Source organism: Papaver somniferum, chromosome 5 (assembly GCF_003573695.1).
Source record: "Papaver somniferum cultivar HN1 chromosome 5, ASM357369v1, whole genome shotgun sequence".
In the NCBI taxonomy this organism is placed as follows: domain Eukaryota; kingdom Viridiplantae; phylum Streptophyta; class Magnoliopsida; order Ranunculales; family Papaveraceae; genus Papaver; species Papaver somniferum.
In genome coordinates, this window is record NC_039362.1 from 139,015,558 (window position 1) to 139,038,465 (window position 22,908).

Below are 22,908 nucleotides of genomic sequence, written 5' to 3' on the forward strand. Positions count from 1 at the left end.
GGTATACGTGGACCACTTCACCCTGAAGCTTTGGGGAACAACAGATTCTACCTTCCTCCAGCAAAGTATACCTTGTCTTTGGCGGAGAGGAGGAAGATTTGTCAATTATTGCGTGACATAAAGGTACCCGATAGTTATTCATCGAATATTTCGCGGCACGTTCAGGTACAAGAATGCAAGATTCCCGGGCTAAAGAGTCATGACTGGCATGTTCTCATGCAACAACTTTTTCCTGTTGCGGTGCGTGGTATCTTACACGATGACGTGACTAGAGTTTTAGTTGAGTTTTCTGATTTTTATACTCAATTATGCTCCAAGACATTGAGAATCGAAGATTTGGAGGCGCTTAAAAAAATGTATCTCACTTTGTGCAAAATGAAGATGATATTCCCTCCTTCCTTTTTCGATATTATGACACACTTGCCTGTTCATCTAGCAGGAGAAGCTATAATTGATGGACCTGTTCATTACCGGTGGATGTATCCAATCGAAAGGTTAGTACGTATTTTTAAATAGTGAGTAGAATATTATTATAGTGATGTTTTTTTACTGATGTCTGTCTGAATTTTTCCTGTATTTATCAGGTACTTGTACACCTTGAAAAAGTATGTGCGAAATAAAAGTCAACCTGAGGGATTCATTGCACAAGGGTATCTTGCTGATGAATGTATGACATTTTGCTCCAGATACTTGAGTGCTGAGATTAATACAAAGTTCAACCAGATAGGGAGAAATAGTGATGGTGCGACGACATCTAGTCATGAATCGCCTATCTTTGAAGACGCAGGTCGTTCTTTAGGGAAACCAATTTTCCGAACTTTATCTAACAATGAGTGGGAGGAAGCCCGAATGTATGTGTTGAGTAATTGTGATGAAATTCTTCCGTTCATCGAGTAAGTCTACTTTTTGATGTTGAATAAAAATCATTATGAGTTGGTAAATGATTTAATGTATATATACTTACTAACCGAGTAAGTCTACTTTCTGTATCACCTTTCTGTATCATTTATGCAGTTAATGTATATAAACAAAAAACGAGTAAGTCTACTTTCTGTATCATTTATGCAGGAAACACAAGAAAACAATTCGTGATAAATATGAAGGGAAAATTCGTGATAATGAGTTGGAGCATTGGCATGCCAAATGTTCGGTGGTTGGTTCGAAAACCATGTAAGTGTTTGTATCTTATGAACTCAATTTACAGTAGTTGACATACTTGTCTCTTTGATATTATTACACGGCCAAAATACATCAGGATCAGAGCCAATAACACACTTAAACAGCCTCATGACAGGACGATATATCAAGAACGCCACCTGAGTAAGAATACAAGTTGTCAATACAGTCATACAAGTATACTACACAAGAATATTACTTTTTTAGCAGGCAAGAATACCTATAACTTAAGGTTATCGTAGATAGTAGCATCAACTACTGTGGAACCTACGATACCATGATGAAACTGATAGTTGTCAATACAGTCATACAAGTATAAAACTGATCCATTTTGATTTATATCATGATGAAAAACAATTACATGAAACTTCTAATCTTAGAAGAACTTCTTTATACTTTGTACAGATACTCCACATATTTGCATTTAGCATCCCTATGTCAACTACTGTGGAAGATACTGATCCTGATGTTTGAAAACTATTATTCAATGTTGATTCAAAATCTTTTAAACATACCCATTTTCTTATTATTATTAGGTTTGTGAAATGAAGCGAGATGGTGAAATAGTGAAAAAGCATATTGAAATCATATCCTATGGGCCTAAAAAATCAGTTAGTTGTTATAAAGGATATATTGTGAATGGGTTTAGGTTTCACACAATTGATCATGAGAAGAACATAAACACACATAACAGTGGTGTTTGCGTTAATGTACAGACTTCAAATAAAGATAGTATTGAATCTATTGATTACTACGGTAGATTAGATGAAGTCGTGGCATTACAGTATCGCGAGGGGAACCAAGTTGTTTTATTCAATTGTCATTGGTGGGATATCAACGAGACAAGAAATAAGCAGCGAGATGCATTTGGGTTTACGTCGTTGAATTTTACAAGAACCATAGCCAAAAGTCAACCTTTTATGCTTGCAGAGCAAGCACATTAAGTTTTTTTATCTTCGGGACAATAAGGACAAGAATCGCCGAATTGTACTTAAAATGCAGGCAAGGGATCACTATAGTTTGGGGTCACCGAAAGTTGAGCTCATCCAAGAAGATTCATCCCACACATATAGTGTAACCAGTGCAGCTGAAATTGTCCAAGACTTTGAGAGTTGGACCCGAAATGAAATTGGAGGGGAAGAGGTGATTAGAAGTACAACTGACGGTGATAAAGGCGATCTAAATAATGACAGTGATAGTGATCACAGTGATTATTTTAGTGATTGTGAACGAGATGATCTCGCCTAACATAAAGTCAAAGTTACTACTGAATGTACTGTTTATTTGATTTATGTATTTCCATTTATATAACTAAATAAAAATATCCATAACTTTCATCGAGTAATCCTATGGAAAAGTTATGGATATTTTTATTTAGTTATATAAATGGAAATACATACACAAATTATTCACATCAAGTATAATCACTCATAATGTCTATGATCCAATGAATTCTTATTTAATTATGTAAAGCTAAACACAACTGGATTAACTTATATGTAAAATTGTACACTACTAGATTGGGGGCACTGTGATTTTATTTTTCTAGTTATGATGTTAATATCATGGTAAATTTTTTTATTTTTGACATAACAGTGCTAGCCATCCAAAAGATATAGGTGTATAACTTGTTGCTAGGCTCCGTACAAATCCCATGTAATAACATTTTAATAGCAATTATAAAATTAAAATATATTAAGAAAAATTAAATAAAATAATAATAACATGGATTTTGTCTTTGTATAAGTCGTATCTTGAATCCCCACTAACACCGATGATCTACTTACTAACAAAAGGTTGATAATTAACTTGTTTACACATGACTTGACCAAACCAAAGTAGTCAATTTCACTCGTACCGGCCGAAATACCGGCGGAATTTCGTGTACCGGTGTTAGAGCTAAATGAAAACACAAATATCACGGTACGATATTTAATTAGCCGATAATATCGGCCGATATATACGAAACGATATAGTCCGGTTTTCCCGATATGCGACAGTTTCAGAATATTTTTATGAACGTCAGGTCAATTTAGGAATTTTATGTAGCTAGGCTGGTAGCTCACTTGGAGGTGGTTTAGCAAGTCCACGTATTAACACACATGATCCACGTTAATAACAAAGAAGCCTCTAACAATCCCACGTATTAACAAATGCATAGAAGGGTCCGTCTCACAAAACAGTTTCAGAATTTTTTTCTGTTTTTCTAAAATTTATTTGCTTTCTTTCTTTTGCATTAACACAGAGCAACAGAGAGAACCGTTGATAACGAGGATAAATTTTGTGAGGTATTTTCTCTTCAAATTATTGAAAGTTTGTTAGAGGAAAAGGGGAATTAGGGGTTATTCATAGAAGAAATAGTCTGGAACTTTTGGAAAGATTTCTGCATCGCTGTAGGATGAAAACAAGAGTATATTGAGAAGGAATGAAAGAAGAATATCTAGCGGGAATAATCTCGGTCAAATCTTTTTCGATTTGAACCATAAAATTTTCATTCTAGGCGGGATGAAATCAAAAGAAAGTCCTTTGGGCGCGATTATTCCCGCTTGTTGTTTTTGAGTATCTATAAATTGAACCCTAAAATCACCTTTTCTGGGTGATTATCAGTTCCGAGGTCAAAAACATCAAGGTATATCATTTTTATGCTTATATCAATGGTTAAATAACTTCCAATCGATCATAATAAGTTATTCTTTTGTATTTACAGATTCACACAGTTCTTCGGATTGATTTGAGTTTTTCACTCTCCAGAGACTCATTCAGGTTATTTTTCACCTCCGCTCTGAATTTCAATTCGAATAGGGGTTTTCTTTAATTTTGGTTTTTGATGTTTTGATATTTTTTTTAATTATTTTTTGTAGGGTTCTTTAATTTCTGAAGATGGAATTTGAGGAAGAGTAAGTTTTCAATCCCTACTAACTTTCCCTGTCTTATAAGGTTTCTGTGGTTTTGGCAAGATTTTTTTTTTTGTTTGGTTCTCATATTTGATAGGGTCATATTGAGTATTAGGTAAGGATTTTGAGTCTGTTTTGTTTCATTTCTTGTTTGGATTTGATTTTGTTTAATAATTGCGAATTGTGTGTAGATGTGATGTTTAAATCTTGTAAAGATTGTGTCCCATGAAGTGAGTTGGCGTTGTATTTTGGTTCTGCCCAACCAGATTTTCCATCATTGGGTTTATACTGGAACACAAAATTGTTAAAGCCATCAGACCAGTAGGTAGCCTTGAAGGTTATATTCTGTAAGCCCTCCATGTAAGCAGGTGTTACACTATAGTAGGCCACTGCTGGTTTTCTTGACAGGGCACTTTTGTATAGTACAAATTTATGAGATGTTCTTCCAGTACCATAATATAAGCTCATTGTTACCTAGCTAATTGTTAAACCACAATGACGCATATTATGAGGTCACTTATTACCTAGCTAATTGTTAAACCACAATGACACATGCACCTTGACATCGAGAAAAAGAGGCATAATTGCACTACATGATTTTCATCTTTGCTCCTAAGTCCCAAGGTCTGTAAAATGATACTATAATAGGTGAAAGTCAGTGGAAAACATGCTATATACTAAAGAAAAGTACAAGGAAATGGAGATGCAGTGAGTAAGAGAAGATTATCTACCAATTTATTAGGTTCAGAAATGCATGAATTGTTGAATTTGTTTCTTTGTAATCAAGGACACGTAGCAAACCTGAAATGCTTCTTTGAAAAGTTTATCTAACAGTTCCTCCTCCATATAAATTTTGGGTTCATATCAGAACTTAGGTTATGCGTAGTTCAGACTAGTTCAGTTGAATTTTAGATGTATTTGCTTCGTTTTAGTGTTGCTGCTCAAAACTCACTCTTTTTTATATTTACGTATGAGCTCCTTGATTAGATGTGGACATTACAAATTATCATATTCCAGCAGTTTTCTCATAGATTCCAATCTGAGAGTTCTTCTGATTATAAAGGAAACCTTGTTGTTTTATGCAGGATGGAATATCAACAAAATGGGGAGCAAGGAGAGCATTTCAATTCCGAAACTACTGGTGATTTTTTTTTTGGGTACTGTTATGTTTAGATGTATTTTTAGTTAACCGTGTACAAAATGCTTATGTTACTCTCTAAGCAGTTGTTGTCCAACTAGAGAAAAAGGTGCGAGGTGATACCACTTTTGCATCTTTCATTGGAAAGAAAAAAGAGGAGAAAGAAAGGGAAATGGTCGACTGGGATATGAAGAAAGAGAGACCTTGTGGAAAAAACCAAGCCAAATATTCTAGTGTCATTGGTGTGTTTCTCAAACAATCTCGCCGTTGGAACTGGGAAACCCTTGGAATTTGCAAGATGACAACGCTAAGGATTGGTTGTGGGCCGAACTTAAGGTGAACATACTCTGCAGTGAACTTAAGGATTGTTTCTGTGAATTATGAACTGAATGGCAATTTTTTTTTATTCATTTCAGGATTTGTTTGTTGTTGATGAATGTCATAAACAAGGTACCCTGTCTATTGCTGGTGGAATATTTAAAGATAAGAAGGGCAAGTGGAAAAGGAAACACTATAAGCTCACAAATACACATGCAATGAATCTGAAAGATAAACCCAATTCGTTAACCGATGGGCAGTGGAAGTCTCTTGTAAAACTTTAGGATAGTGAAGCGCATCAAGTAAGTTTAAACATCTAAAGTGTTTGCATTTAAGTTCTGTTAAAACATTTATGTCTAATTAATTTTGACTTGTGTATCCGTAAGACACTATCCAAGAAAAATGCCATTAGTAGAAGCCAACAGAAAACGAAGCACACAATGTGTAGGAAAAACTACTCTCGGTGCGAAGCTGAAATGGTATGTAGATGCATGTATTTTCAAAAATGATTAAATGGCCTTTCTTTCCTTTAGCATGTTTAGCAGTTGTTGGTCATCTGTCTGGCTTAACTGCTACTGAACATTGGGTAGTCCTAAACCAGTTTTTTCTAATCATATAATTCTATTGGATACAATTAATCATTTTGTGGCTGAATTTTTTTAGGCTCAAGAGAACGGAGGGAACCCACCAACTGATGGTGACGTGTTCATTAAAACCCATATAAATAAAGTCAGTGGAAAAGCTTTGGACCCATTTTCACAAGGATACATTGTAAGTCTATTGTAATGCTTTCCTAGAAAAGTTCATGAATTTGCTGCTTATAGAAGACCCTTTTGCCTAATTTATTTTTTTCCTCTTATACATAGGCCCAATTAAGGGAACAGTCCGGGTTGGATGAGAATGGGTTGGATGAAGATGGTAACCAAAATTCAATCAGTAATGAAGTCTATGCAAATGTATTACTCACAAAAAGACATAAACGTATAAGAGCTCAAAGATGCCATCTGCAGTACTTGAGTAATGAGGATTTTGAGAGAGAAAAGGAAGAGCGAGAGGAAGAATTTAAGAGGCAAATGAAAGAACGAGATGCAGAATGGGAGAGGCGAATGGAAGCGTAAAATGATCAGTATAACGTGCGTCATAACCAAATGATGGAGTATGTCAGATTGTGCAGGCCAGACCTATTTACGAGATCGGGACTCTCAGGACCTTCAGATCACCTTTTCAGAACTGGGGAGCATCATCACAGACCTTGGGAGCAACTATCTATACGTGGACCGACGCCTTATGTACCTTTGGAGCAACGCCAAAGACCTGGGGAGCAGCCTGGCATACCAGGGAAAAACTTTTTTGGACCTTCGTCGCGTTACAGGGTGGCAACTATTTCTTGCCACTGGTGTGGAAAAATATTTTTATGTGGCAAAAAGAAATAGCCACACTAAATATGGGTTGTTGCCACATTTGGGACATGTTGCAATACACCCCTTTTCTTGTAGTGTTAAGTCGTAGAAAACAACTACTCTTCCAGAATTAACTATTCTGGTCTTAACACTTTCTTCACTTCCCTTCCCAAAACCAACCCTTCTCCTTCACTTTGTGACCGAAGCAAGTCTGGAACGACCGTTTCTTAGTTTATGACGGATTTTTACAGATTGATCTCTCGAATCTAAAGTACTCCCTTGCAGTACATTGTTTAGGGTTTAAATTCGTTTCTCACCCACACACCCGAAATTACCAAAATCAGTAGAAATCTTTTTCACCCTCAAACAACAGTACAATACTCTGGTAAAGGTCTATCTTTCTCTGGAAGAATGCGCTGTTTTTATAGGCAAAGCCTGTCATGGAAGTACCATACACGTATACTCTAATACTTTTTTTTGTAAATCTTCTGTGGTTATTCGTACACGTGTAATATTACAACTGGGGTTATTTACGCAATCACTAATCACTTTCTGAGGGCAGACTACTTGTGCCACATCATCGTCACTGGAAGTATCGGCTTGTCACGTCATTGTCGACGGTGGCTTCGACTTGTCATCATCCAAAGCCCCCAGTGATCAAATCCATATGTTTACATTAGCCTCCTGACTGTTTTGTCAAGACTCACAGGTTTGGAAATCAGTCATAGCTTGCGCTAGAATGTGTTTTTATTGATTCAGTATGTTTTTCTCGGAGCCCTCTTTAGGTCGCGACTTCGGATCTGTATGCGTATTGATTTGTGCCCCTTTTCTCTTCCAGTTTTATCCTCTCTACCCTAGTTAGCAATTCGGGATTCGTCAAACGTACGGAACGGCAAACGTACGAGTATTATACGGTTTTGTAAAATCCAGATTCGGTCCAAAATTCGATCAACGGGACGTGATTCGTCAGTAATTCGGAACGGCATACGTACGTGTATAATTCGATTTATAAATGTGAGTTCGGCTCTGAAAATTCGGTATCTATATATAACAAATAATTTGTACTTATAAGGTCATAGACCAATTTTTATGCGTATGTGTGAGTTATTTAAAGAAAAAATAAACTTAATATGATGATATTAATAATATATACAACATTAGTTATCCAAGAGGACATCGTATGGTGGTTTAGATGCTTGGTTAGTGAGTTTGAGATCTCTCTCACCTTCACCTTCAAATCTCTTCAGTCGTTTTTGTTTCATAAAAATTACAACACGTCTAATATTCGGTCTTGTATGCTCGGAAGGCAGTAAAGCCCAAAAAGTGGAGTCTTTGAAAAGTAAAAGCTAAAGAATTTATGGCGAATTAAGCGGACGTATCCTTCGGAATACGTAAAATTCGTGAACGGTTCGCGAATAATCCGGAAATGCCACATAATACGCGATTTGGGTTCGGAGTTGCAAACGTACGCGAATAAGACGGTAAAATTCGTGATACGAAAAAATTCGCGAATGATTCGCGAATCATTCGCGAACTTACTAACTAGGCTCTCTACTTCCTTGTCTCTTTCGAGATAGCAGTAGGAGTTCTTTGCCACTTCCTCTTATCTTTTTTAGGTTTTAACCAGCAGTCATTAACCGCAGGGCATAATTCTTTTCTGCCGCTCATCTTCCCACTGGTTGATTGACACGTATGCTCTCTTCCCAAACGTGCCAACTCTTCGTCTTTCTGATATCTTCTCGTATAAAATCTTCTCTTCTCATCTTCTTTCCTTTTATTCCTTCTTTTAGTAACTTCTTCTTCTCTCTATTCTTTTCTCTTTTTCCTTCTATTCTTTCCTTTAATGTCTTCGGTACTTCAACTGGTTTCGGTTTTAGATGGAACCGCAGATGTCTGGTGCTGGTAAATCCATTTCTGCGGAAGATTCCGCAGTTATGAGAAAAGATTGTTAGCCCCCGAAGCTACCCTCCCTCAAAAACTTTCTCTTGATAATTTTCCTCGATTATATATTGAGCGCGGGGATTATCGAGAACCCTCCATAGAATTTGTATCAACTACTCTCGTTAGCCATGAGTGGTCTTCATGGAAACATTATATTCTGTCGAAACCGCGACATGTACAGCGTATTCGGAAACTTAACATTGAGCATGCTTTGGAACTATCTGCTCATCAGAGTATCTATCGTGCTAACAAAGCACTTTTCCAGCCTGTCTTCGGTGGGTTTCTGGTTTGCATATCTTAGTCTTTGCTTGGGGGAGGATTCCCCTACATTGGAGGACGTCGTTGCCCTCACAGGATTACCCGTTCATAGTTCTCACAGTTTCGAAGAAGCTGATCCCGATGGTGCCATGACTATTCAGATTCATAGTTGTATAAAGTATTGGTGGGAGTTCGGAAGGCTATAGCCCGTAAAGTGAGTACCGATGCCGCTGCGGGTTCAGTTAAAGAAGATAAGCGTGCCTCTATTTCGGGTTGGATCAATTATTGGGCGCCCCGTGTTACCGAAGCAATTAGTAAGAAAAAACTTCCGTCAGTTGTGAAGTCTTATGACCCTCCTTCTCATGGGCATAGTGATGATGCCGAGCTTGTTGCATTCTTGACATATTGGCTGATTCATGATCTTTTCGAGTGCTCACCAAAATAAACCATTCGTGATGACATTCTTCGGATGGTTGTTAAGATGGCGAGGGGGGTTACTTATCCGTTGGCTCCGATGTTTCTAGATGGGGTATATCGTCATTTGGATACACTTGTCTCGGATGTGGAGATTGTGAATAGTCGGCAGCACGTAATTGAGAGTTATGTTCCCACTAGTAGGTCCAAGGTTCATGATTTAGTTGTGAGAAAAGATGGTGATGTAGGTATTTCTGGTCGACTCCCTCCTGCCTCAGTTCGTCATCCTCAACTGCTTTGTATGAGAATACGCACATCAAAAAGGCAAGCAATGAACTTATGTGGATAGTGGATGATTTGAAGTCATTCCGAGCACGCCCGTATGATGATACTCCCATAGGGGCATTATTTCTTGGTCCTAGCTTCGTGTTTCTTGATGATGTGTTAGACTCGGACAGTTCGACTCTTGATGACGATGAGTGGGACTTTTTGGCGATGGTGACTCCGGTTTTTATTCCTGGGTGCTATGGGGGAAAGTTTTGTGATGTTGGTTACAATGTAGACAGAGTTGCCAGACAGTTGGGTTATGATCAAGGATTGGATTCATTCCAAACTCCGCTATTCCCAGCAGGTGATGAATTGATGAGGGACTGCTATCATCGATTTGTCTTTAAACCCGATGAACCTAGATACTATCGGGATCTCCCCTTTCGTTTAACAGTCCCTTCGTCGAAGAAGCCTCCCATTTTTACACAGTTATGGTGCACAAATTGGTATGACGAGTTAACACGAATGATTGAATTTGTCTGTGATGTTGCCGATCCTGTGGGAGTGACTAGTCCTCGCTCATTAAACGCCTGAGGGCGGATTAAGCTTGCACCTGAGGTTGCTACTGCACATGGGATAAAGATCGGGTCAAGAAGAAAAAGTGTTGTGGACTGGGCTCAGAAAGGCAAGGAATCATCTTCTGCTGCTGCTGCTGCTAAGGTAAGTTTGGTGTTGTTCTGGAAATTTAAAGATGTTATATAGTGCTCCGTTCTTTAGTAGCTCTTGATATGGAATTGGTTTTCTTTGTGCATCTCCCAAAACGTACTCGGGTGGTGATTCGGAACAGGGGAGAATCAACAGCATCATTTGAAGATCAAAGAGGTAAAAGGAAGACCAAGTTACGTAAGCTTTGTGTACTAGACCGGATGTGATTGTCATAAAGTATCTATAAATTTTGTCGGCATGTTGTCCACATCAGCTGTTCCAAGTGCCTTGTAAATACGCCTTTCTGTATGTTCAAAATTCATTTACGGGGATTTTAATAAAGTGCCACATTTCCAATTTGCAGTTTAAGAAAATGTCACCGTTTTTTTTCAGAGTTTATTTAATGCCACATGTTTGACCTTTTCCATCCAAAAAAACTGTTGCCATCGGTTAGTGCACAGGTGGCATTTATCCAGCTTAGTAAAAGACATATACACCCTCAAATCTGTCACCAACTCACCAAACTCATTCCTTATTTTGGCAGTTCCCTTCTTTTCTTACACTTCTTGTAGCCTTCACCGTCAGTTCATAGCTCAATCTTCTCAGCTTACAGCTCTATCTCTGCTTAAACATCTCAACTCCATTTACTCCAGCCATCACCCTGTAATCTGGCATACTCAGCTTCACCAGGACCACGGCCAGCTTAACCTCCTTTCTTCATTTCCAGCAATCTCTACCTGCGAACACATCAGAACTACCACCAAACTGCAGCGGCAACAATACCAGCTGCACCATTTCATCTCATAAACATACATCTCCTCATACCATTTCCAGTGCCAATTCAATTTCATTACCAGCACATATGTTACTCATCTCGCTTGCAATCTCGCCATGTCCAGTTCAACAGCATCATACCCATCCGTAATCCATCACCGATTCCTCCTTGTTCTTGGGTTCACTGCACCTGCAACATCCACCAGTAAAACTCTCCAGCATCAACACTGTCATGTCACCTGTCCTAGCATTCATCTAAGTCACCAAATACCCATGGAACTCTGTATCAACACTTCAGTTCCATGGCAATTCATCACCAACCATCGCAGTCATTTTCTCTTGCTTCATCTCAAGAGCCTACAACAACTCCCTGCAGCTCATGTGACATTAACCAAGCACAAACCACCTTGTACACAGGCTCAACTGGTAGAAACTGAGCTTGAAGAGGTGAAGAAAAAACCATTTAGGACTTTTATCGAACACCTAATGTGCCATTCTCATCTTGGTGTAACATTGAAATTTCTAGCGCTTCTAAACTCACCGAAACACCTGCAAATTCAATCCCATGACAGTTCTACCATTTTATAGCCATATATCCCCTGGAAAACCATCTTCAGTTTCATTCAACACCTATCAGAAAAAATGTCACCAAACCCATGGAACCAACATCATACATCTCCATTACCACCAACCAGTTCAGTCTCTGCAACTCCTTCTTCAACCTGCCATCACCTGCAACCATGGCCCAAGCCATGACATCACCACCAGTATCAGCCACCAATACTGCTTCATCACGACAACCATCATAATCAAAACAATTTACAGTAAAAAACAATTAGAAACCCTAATTAACATACGAAACTGGAAAAAAAAATGAAAATCAAGCTAAACCCTATTCTTAAAACAACCTGAATTCTATGAATTAAACATAATTTTGACGAACCCTAAAATTATTTCCCAAAACTTTAAGAAAGAATTTTGACAAATCCTATATGTAGGTTTCACAAAACTGATTTTGATACCATCTCATCACTGTTCTTGCTTCATCACAAAATTCTAACCAATTCTCGATTTGATTCAAACCCACAATCATCACAGCATCCATCAGATCAATATCTTGATCTCTATCGGCAAATCAAACTCTCAATTATCCACGACTGTAGCTCAGTTCAATTTCATCATTGTACCCTATCAATTCTTCTTCATCTTCCATTTCTAGAGATCGACAACAACATCAACTCCAAATGTTCATCTGAATCACCAAGAACACCTCCAATTTTAAAACAAATCCTCAATTTGAACCTTCACAATCTCAACATATCTAATTCTCAGTCCCATCTTCATTTTTTACTCGATTTCATCTCTCAATTTCTCTGTGTTTTCCTCGACCTAGTTCTCGGCAATAATAGCAGCAGCTGCTGCTTTTCTCCTCTCTCAGATTCTTTGTTCTGCTTTCTCCTAATTGGCGATTCACAAGTCTTTAAGGATTGTGAAGGGTAAATAGGGAATGATAACATATTTTCTTGACTTGTTCAACGCATATAGACCGGTTTGGTAGGCCCTGACGGAATATTTAACTGTTGTGGCATTTAATTAACTCTGAAAAAAACAGTGGCATTTTCTTGAATCGGGATTTGCAAGTGTGGCAGTTTGTTAAAATTCCCTTCATTTATTTACATTGAGCCTCTCTCTTGTTTTTATTTTGATTATTTAGTTGGTGGAGCAGTGAGTCTTAGAATTCTTTCTCCGGTGTTGGTTCTCAGGTAAAATATGTTGTTTTGCGCTTTTAGCTAAATTTGTGGTAATAGGTGTTTATTGAGTTATCGGGTTGACTTGTAGGATATAAGCATGGGGCGTTCGTAACATCTAGGAAAGCAGCATAGTTCAAAGAAGAGGAGAAATTAGGGTGGCCATCGGCAGTTTTAATTCCTTAATCGGCCAAGCAACTTGGTTTGATTTCAAAGGGAATGTGTCTTCTATCGCAAGCACATATGCTCATTTCGTGTCGGTTTATAATTTTACTATCGCCCCTGTGAGCACACAAACCACGAAGGGATCCGAATGCTCACAATCAATCATCGTCATCTAAGGAGATTGGTGATGATGATATCCTAGTGTTGATTCATTGGCTCAAAACCTTCGGGTTTATCATAGCCTCATCTAACAACTCCATGCGAGGCGTTTGCGCACGGGATATAAGTACAAGCAAAGAAAACAAAACGTATAAGTAAAGATCCATGGGGCTAAAAAAATATAAAGTGCTGAAATGTAAATAAGACCAAGGTTTACGTGGTTCAGCACTAAGGCCTACGTCCACGGGGTTTGTTGTTTTACTATATTCTTCTCGGTTACACGAATCGTCGAATGACTCTTTGGGTTTACATGTTTCTCTCTTCTAAATGATTATCTTACACTTGCAAACTCTCTCTCTCTCTCCTTCCCTTCCTGATTCTTCCGATCCCCTTTCTTCTTGGTGGAGACGGGGTATTTATAAGGTTAGAATGTGGGATCCATCCCTGATGACCGTTGGATCCTTATCTTCTTGTGTCCTTGCGTCTATCACGCAGAGGTCTGCGTTTGCCCCTTGATCCCGCAGAGGCATCCTCGCTCGTTCCACAGGTTGATCGATACGTACACTGCTCAGAGTGTTTAATGTGGGTAGTTGAGGGGTCTGCTCGTGTCAGACAAGTGTCTTCTGCCCCTGTCACGTCCGTGTCAGCTAACTTTCTCTCCACCGTTGATCCTAGCTCCTCTTTTGGGGATGCGATAAAGTAACTCCTTGGGGTTTATTTGGTGTTTCGTAGCGCATCATGTTTTGATGTTTTGGCCCGCATGCTTTCCACGTATCTTTTTATATACACGTGTCTGATAGTGAGATATATCTGTACACAATTTGCCCCTTTTCTTCGGGCTTGAATGTCTAATGGGTGCCTTGAAGAAAAACTATCGTCGCATATTCTTCTCACTCCTAATAACTTCTCCTAGATACTTGGGCACGTCTTTTATTCGTGCATTAACTGCTTATGTAACGGGCACGTTTCCCATTCCTCCATTAATTTCCTTATCTTTCTTTAGGGTATATTAAGGAGAGAGAAAATTAATTTCATTCTTCCTAAACATTCTCTCAGTTTTCATTCTTTGTTTTTCAGCCCTTAAATTCTCTATCTGTCTTCATTGAACCTGTGACCTTAAATTCTCTGTCAGTCTTTATTGAACCTGTGATCTTAAATTCTCTGCACCTTAGCATTAATCACGCCCGCTTCCACTGTTTGTTTCTTCTGCTGCTGTTTTTGCCGGTAAGTTTTTCTTTTCTTTGTTTCCACTGTTTTACGCTGTGTTGATTTGTAAATTCTCTGCTACTGTTGTTCCTTGTTTGTGATGAAGAATTTCTTTTGATGCTTGCATACTAGTTTGCCCCTGTTCTTTATCTTAAATCAAGGAAGCCTGTTTGCTTGTATTTGAGTTTTTGAGGGTCTGAATTCCCTGGAATTTTGAGCATGTATACTAATTTTAGGGTTTCTGCGTTATCGTGTGTGTATTGCTATTGATGTGGTTTTTTGATCTTTGGTAATGTTTTTTGAAAGTGTGTAACTTGTTCTTGATTTTAATCTTTTCGCAGCCATGTCTGACCGTCCGCGGCTTACTTGTCAGACTCCTGGTTCTGGTCTATCGAGATCTCTTCCGCGTAGAGAGTCTCAAGATGATGTCCGTCGGAGTCGAGTTTCTTCTGGAGCGAAGGCATCGTCTTCTAGGGAAGAGATTCCTCCGACAAATCCTTCTGGTTCCCGAAGAGTCTTTGATCGCGCAGCGTCTCGCCCTCGTGATGATATTAGGAGTACGCAGGCTCCGCCTCGTGCTGTTGCTTTTGACGTCCTCCTCTGCGTTCGTTAGTGCCCGAGCATCATCTGCGGTCCCCTCCAGCTTTTAAAGGGAAGAATACGAAGGGTGTAGTTCCGAGGGCTAAATCTTCAAAGAATACTCCGGTGAAGAGAAAAGCTTCCGAAGTGTTCATTAGTTCATCCGTCCCCGCCGAGGAGGATGAGGCTGCCCCCTTGATACGTAGTGTCTCGGTTAGTAAGAAAAAAGTAACCTTCAAGCATATTGATCTCGAAATATTCAAGGAAAAGCATGAGCTCCAAGCCTTCGGGGTTCGTTTCTATGCCCCTAAGGATGATATTACTTATGAGCTTATCTCAAAGTATGAGTTCGATGAATTTCATTTGTTAACGACGGTTGGGGCGTTCAAAGCTGGTCTTATGCTGCCGTTGTACAGATCAGGTGATTCCTTCTACTATGACGTGCTCTCTAGTCGTGAAGGCTCTTCCACCAATACTCACAGCCGTTCCGTATCCCAACTATCGGGGAATTATCTCCGCGCCCTGAAGGAGTGCTATCTGCGGAGTAAGGGGGAGACGTCGATGACTTGCTACGTCCCCAATCCCGCGGAGAAGGAATGGTATACTCCTGAGAATTTCAATAACTCCTTCGGTGATTACGTCAATAGTAGGAACCGCAAGCCGTGGAGTGTCAGCCTTCGGAATCTCGCTGCTCCTCGTGGCGAGATTCGTCTGTTAAATGAGGTCAGCGATGCCAAGCTGAAGTATATTCCTGGCACGGAGGGGTCTAGTCACCGGAAACTCTTCCCAACGCTCGAGAGGATCAAGCGCGATCATGACTACGAGTGGCACGCCACCGTTATCGAAATAGTTGGTCCATGGGCTTACGGTTGGATTCCTGGTCCCCGCGGTTGGCGGCCTACCGAGAGTAGTAAGCCACGCGAGTCTCCTCCTGCTCGTTACGGAGATTTCTGTCCCTGGCGTTTGAACTTTGCGGGTATGAATTTTCCTTATGCCCTTGACGTCGTGGAGGGAGACGAGGAGGAAGGTTCTGGTGCTATACTTCCACCGAAGAATACCTCAACTGCTCAGGTACACGGATTCTAGCTGCGCTTCTCCTTTTTTAGAAATTCATCTGACGGGAAAAATAATTCTTTTTGTGGTGTCGTTTTTCAGGTGTTGAAGAAGAAAAAGATTAAGCCGAAGAAGTCTTCTACTATTGTGATGGGCGAGGCTGAGGCCCAAGAAGAAGTTACTAGTCCAGTGAACGAAGAGTTTGCTGAGGATGAGGAGATTACAGATATGGAGGAATGTACTGGTACTTCCCCTATCAATGTCGAAGAAGAGGTCTTCGTTGGTCATGTTGGTGATGAAGGAAGGAACAAAGCCGTGGTGGCTGATGGCGTTGTTATTGGGGACATTTCTGTCCCTGCTGGTGATGTCGCGGATACCCTTCCTGCCTCTCAAGAATTTTCTTTTGATCGGATGTACTCCACGGGGGAGTTCTTTGACGATGCCCTCGATTTTCCCGAGGACTTCTCTTTACTTTCCCCTAATGATAATTGGGATGTTCTTGGTGGTGATGGTAATGGAGACGCCACTGTTGAAGATGGTGGCGCGGAGGAGCATGCTGTGCATGTAGGCGCGGAGGAGCATGCCGACATTTGTGCTGAGGGGGCCGTGTCAGAGAAGGGGAAATCGGTCATTGATGCGCCTGATGATAATCTTCCACAGTCGCCAACGTCTGAGGGCGAGGACGCCATCATGGATTGGTTCAATGAAAAGAATCTTCTATTTGTCCGTCATCCCGCCCCTGTTGTTGCTGGGGAAAAGGAATCTACTGCGTATACCCGTCGCATGATGGATATGTCTTCTAAGGCGCGGGTGTCTGAAGCCTGGGGAAAAAATTTGAGTGTTCCCGAAGCTACCCTTGTGCCAGAGCCTCCTACTTCCGTTGCAGATATGATGGCCATCGCCGACGGGTATCAATATGGTTTTCCGCAGCAGCGTGTCTTGGAGATAAATTTTCGTACATACTTTTTTGTGACAATCGAATGCTTCGGTGAAATAATGTTTGTCATCTTGATGTGTAGATGATGAGGAGTGAGCACTGTAACCACGTGCTGTATCAGTTCTTCAAAGCGAAATCTCTGAAGCTCGAGGCTAAGCTTCGTCACAGAGAAAAGGAATTATCTGCGGCTGAGGTCGAAATAGAAGAACTGAGAAAAATCCTCAAGGAGAAAGAGAAGCTGGGTGAAGCAGAGGCCGGTCTTCGTTCCGAGCTTGTTGCTGTTCGCGCTGAGTTACAGCAAGCTCGCAGCCAAGTTTCAACTTTCACAGGTTTGGTTCTTTTTCCCTCGCAGTATGTCGTCATTCCTCTATTTCTTAGTTGTTCTATCTGAGTCTCCCCACCCTATCTCCAGTGGGTGGCGTCCCCGAGATGATATGGCTTCGAAACGAAAGAGCTCGACAAAAATCTCGTATTAGAGATCTGGTTGAGAAAATTAAGAATGAAGCCAAGAAATGGGATGCTCGGGCTGAGGTATGGCGCGCGAGGCATGTTCAGATGGTCGACATGCAAAATCTGTACAACCATGATCATGCTTTATTTAATGGCACACTGCTGTGGACACGTGATAGTCTGCGGGAAGCCCGTGAGCGTACTTCCTTGCTGGAGTCTAGGATTCAGCTGCTGGAAGAAGAATTACAGAAGGCTCGATCCATTCCTCTTTCAGGGGTTAAGGATAATATGCTCTGTCTTGTCAGAGAAAGAGATGATGCCCGTGCCGAAGCCCATGCTCTAAGCAAGGCCCTTGCCGCGTCCCGCGTTGAAGTAGCTCGTCAGGCTGAGTCTGAGAGGAATCTTGAAGTGTGTATGTACAGACTTATCAAAGGGGTCTCAGAGATAAATAAAGAGGTCGACCATCTTCGTCACACGAACTCGATGAAGCAGGTAGAATTAGATGTCTGTCAATTTACTCTCACCAACCTTCAACTAGACTATAAGAAATTATCCGCGGAATATGACCATCTTGATGAAGCGCGAGATGCGGTTGTTAATGAGTATGAAGAGGTTTCGGCTTGTGTCGAAGGTATAATCCTATTTCATCGAGTGTGACCGTGTTTTTTTTTCTGTGCTAACTCCGTGGTGTTGTCTTTTTCAGAGTTCGAGGGATACCTTCGCGTCACAAATGAAAAACTTGAAAAGGCTCAATCTTCCTTAGCGCAGCAGGAAGAACAGACCAATCATTTCAAGAATTTAGCGGCATCCCGCGAGGAGGCCGTTGGTGCTGCTTCTAGAGAAGTGAATCGGCTATCTTCGTTATTATCCCAAGCCCAACAACGGACAACAGTTATTAAGCACAAGGCTTGTTGTCAATTGGCTGAGGAGACGAACAAGATGCTGGAGAGGATAGAACTTGGCCTAAAGACCGAGCATGGTCTCGTGAAGAACTATCCTCGTCGTCCAGTTCCTTCTGCCTTGCCTGACTCCTCGGGACCCTCTTCTGGTGGGAGCGTCCCTTCAAGTCTTCGGAATAATCCTGCCGATGGGGCAGCAATCTAGGCAGAGACCGCAGCATTTTGTAGGGGCCGCGGCATCATTGTCCTTCCCTTTTTGTAATCATGTAACAAGAATATTTTTTGCTGATATCCTGTAAAAGGAATATTTTTTGATGTGTATCCTTGAATTGGCCTTTCACTTTTTGTAATCATCCTTTATGAAATGGATCCTTTTCTTGATATACCTGCAATGTTGGTTTGTTTTTATTTCAAGCATTTGTGAAAAAACAAAACAAAAGTTTTTAAGTGTTTGAGTGCGATACTGAAGGAAGGTACCTTCGTGATCGTCTTGAGACCTGTCACCCCGCTGGCGAATCCTGGGCCAGAGGATTCCCAGACGGTGGGGGCCGGGGCAACGTTCTAGGATATGGGACTAAAATATTTACACACCCATTCCGTCGACCCGTTGCCTTAAGATTGGTTGGGTATCTCTTTCTGCTGGGTGCCTTCCCCCTGGTCTTACACTTATGGACACTGATGAGGGAGCCCTGAGAGATTGCAGATTAACTACTTTCCCCAATATTGTCGATAGATTCCGCTGACTTGATAATTTGAAAGCTTGTTTGATTGATAAGTTTGAGGCCTGCAATTCCTCTTCCAGAGATAGAAACATGTGGAGCGGTCAGGCTCCCTTCTTCTTCTGGTACACTCCAAGCAGATTCAAGTCTGCGTCGCTCCTATGGGAAGTATGGTTTGATCCACTTAGCATTCCAAGGATGCCGGAGGACCTCGCCTTTTAGGTTACGAAGGTAGTAGGAACCGTTACCCGCAACGTCTTGTATGACAAAAGGTCCTCCCCACGTGGGTGCTAATTTTCCCCATTTCTTTTCTTGCTGATACCGTGGGATTGTTCTCAACACATACTGCCCCTCTACAAAATTCCGCAGCTTTACCTTTTTGTTGTACTCCCTTGCTAGTCTTCGTTGATAATTTTCCATCTTTTGTAACGCGACTTACCTTCTTCCTTCAAAGTCGTCCAACCTTTCTAACATCATATCTGTTGTGAGGTTTTTCTCCCAAGCTTCGGTCTTCGTGGTTGGCATGAGGATTTCCGTAGGTATGACTGCTTCGGCTCCATAAGTTAGAAGAAACGGGGATTCCCCGGTGACGGATCTTCGTGTTGTCCTGTATGCCCATAACACATTGTGCAGTTGTTCGCACCATCTTCCTTTATGCTCGTCTAATTGTTTTTTGAGTATAAGGGCGAGGGTCTTGTTGGTAGCTTCCGCTTGTCCGTTTCTTTGAGGGTATATGGGGGTGGACTTGTTCTTTCTTATTTTGAAAGTATCGAAGAGCATGTCTATATTTTTCCCCTGTAATTGCTTGCCATTATCAGATACGATTTCAGCGGGTATACCAAATCTGCAAATGATGTTCTGGAATATGAAAGTAAACACATCCACGTATCTGATCCTGGCCAAGGCCTTAGCCTCCACCCATTTACTGAAGTAGTCCGTGGCTACTATCAAAAATCGTCTTTTCCCTGATCCTTCGATGAAAGGCCCGACGATGTCTACGCCCCATTTTGCAAATGGCCGCGGGCTATCGACGGAGTTTAACATTGTCGCCGGCGCGTGGATCTTTTTTGCGAAGCGCTGACATTCTTCACATCATCGGGACATCCTCGCGGCATCCTGTATCATTGTCGGCCAGTAATATCCTTGCGTTTTTGCTTTGTCAGCTAGTGATCTCATGCCGCTATGATTCCCCGCGTCGCCATAATGGATATCATTTAGAATTCGATGCCCCTCTTTCTGGGACAAGCAACGTAGTAATGGTCCAAGGAAGGATTTCTTATACAGGACCCCATCCCGAAGATCATATCTTCTCACTTTGGAGAGTATCTTCCTAGCTTGTTTCTGATCCGTAGGTAAGCTTACTTTTTCGAGAAAGGCATGGATTGTCACTCTCCAGTCATCTTCGTTGCTGAAGTCTTCGTCTTGATTTTCTCTTGACAGGATATCCTCTTCGTCAAAGTCATTATGGATGTCTTCTCCTACCTGGTCTTCGATATTTTCTTCCACTGTATCTTGATTGGTAGCGAAGGAGAATTGAGATGCAATCGAAGGCTCGTATACCCTTGCTATTTTAATGGCTTCGACATTTTTATCCCTCAGCATGGATGATATATATGATAGGGCATCCGCGTGCCTGAGGTTCCTTCTGCATAAGTGCCGGAACTTAATGTTCGGGATTTGTGATGCCAATGTTTGGACCAAGGCCATGTAAGCTGAGAGGGTGTCATCGTACACATTATACTCGAGCCCTGTTTGCCGTATGACAAGATGCGAATCACTTGTCAGCCTTACATCGGTTACCCCCATCTCTATTATTATACGGAGGGCGTGTACGACATCTTCGTATTCAACAATGTTGTTGGTATGCTCTTTGAATTCCAATCTAAGTGCCTGTATAATCCTTTCTCCAGTTGGGGTGATAATGACAATGCCTATTCCTGCTTCTTCCTTATTTTTGGATCCGTCGACGAAGACTTCCCATTGTCTTTGACTCGCAGGTTCGAGGATATCCATTGGATCCTTTTTTTCTTCCTCGGCTTCTGGTATTCCCTTAATCTCTTCGTCGTTGTCAAGGGGGAGGTCTGCTAAGAAATCCGCCAGAACTTGGGACTTCCGAGAATGTTGAATTTCATGAATGATGTTGAATTGATCCAGATGGGTGTTCCATTTGGCTATTCGGCCCACTTTTCCCGTGCTTTTGAGGACTGCTTCAAATGGTGCTTTGCATGGGACCCTGACGAGGTGAGTTAGGAAGTAGGTTCTCAGTTTTTGGGTAACCCATACCAGTGCGAGGATGAGTTGTTCAATCTTAGTATAATTTCTTTCCGCAGAATTGAGGGTCTTGCTGACGTAATAGATAGGTTGTTCTATCTTTGTATTGGTTTTGACTAACACCGCGCTGACTGCGTCCTCTGTTGCTGCTATGTATAATGCCAAAACCTCTTCAGGGTCTGGCTTCTGCAGGATCGGGATTGAGGCTAGGTGTTCTTTGATTTTTTGGAATGCTTCCTCGCATTCAGCGGTCCATTCGAACCTGCTCCCTTTTTTGAGAATATTGAAGAAATGTTTGCATTTGTCTGAAGACCGTGCAATAAATCTGCCCAACGCTGCTATAGATCCATTGAGCTTCTGCACTTCCTTTAAATTCTTTGGGGACGGCATCTCTACTATGGCTTGAATCTTTGTTGGGTCTACCTCGATGCCCCTTTTTGTTACCAGATACCCGAAGAACTTCCCCGAGGTGACACCGAAAGTACATTTCTCTGGATTCACTTTCATGTGATGCTGTCTCATTGCTTCGAAGATATTCCTCAGGTCCTGGTGGTGATCTTTACGCAGCTTGCTTTTGACGAGCATGTCGTCAACGTAGACTTCTAGGGTTCCTCCAATCCATGGCTTGAAGATAGCATCGACCATCCTTTGGTATGTTGCCCCTGCGTTTCGAAGTCCGAAAGGCATTCTAGTATAGCAATAAAGGCCATGTGGGGTGTAGAACGCTGTGTGTGGCTGATCTTCTTCTGCCAGGGCTACTTGGTTGTAACTAGAATATCCGTCCATGAACGATAGCTCTTCGTACCCTTCCACTGCTTCAACCAGTTGATCTATGCTCGGCAGGGGATAGCTGTCCTTTGGACATGCCTTGTTGAGATTAGTAAAGTCGATGCATATTCTAACCCCTCCATTTTTCTTAGGAACAATGACCATGTTGGAGATCCAGGTAGGATACTTGACTTCCTTGATAAATCCTGCGTCTAGTAGTTTCCGAAGTTCTGTTTCTACTGCCTCATGATACTCTGGAGCTACTTTTCGTATTTTCTGCCTGAACAGGGGCGTGCCCGGTTTGATGCGTAGTTCATGTTGGATTACTTTTGGGTCAATCCCCGGCATATCTCCTAGCTTCCAGGCGAACACATCCGCGTATTCCTTAAGTAATTTGGTTAGGAATGTTCCCTTCCTTCGTCCATTATGGTCCCGATTTTGATCATCTTCGGGTTTTCTTCCGTTCCTATGTTGATTTTCTTTACGGGCTCCACTGGTGTGAACACAGGCTTCGGGTTTCCGAGGACTGGGACATTCTTTAATTGCTATTTAGCGTGTTTCTGTTCTTCGCTGGTTGTTGAAGTACTTGTTTCTGTGCTTAGGACATTATCATCTTTCGTCAAGCCCTTCCCTGTAGTTTCCTTGAGGAACAGGTCTATGGCCTTCTCT

General features: G+C 41.3%; 1 long non-coding RNA gene across 1 annotated transcript; it reads left to right on the top strand.

Moving 5' to 3' along the window:
- The first annotated feature begins 3,330 nt into the window (after window positions 1-3,330).
- On the top strand, window positions 3,331-7,105 carry LOC113282904. Its single transcript, XR_003327230.1, has 9 exons — window positions 3,331-3,805; window positions 3,884-3,939; window positions 4,038-4,073; window positions 5,156-5,211; window positions 5,295-5,544; window positions 5,625-5,828; window positions 5,913-6,005; window positions 6,190-6,297; window positions 6,393-7,105. It is a non-coding gene; the product is annotated as an uncharacterized LOC113282904 (long non-coding RNA).
- Window positions 7,106-22,908: the final 15,803 nt, after the last annotated feature.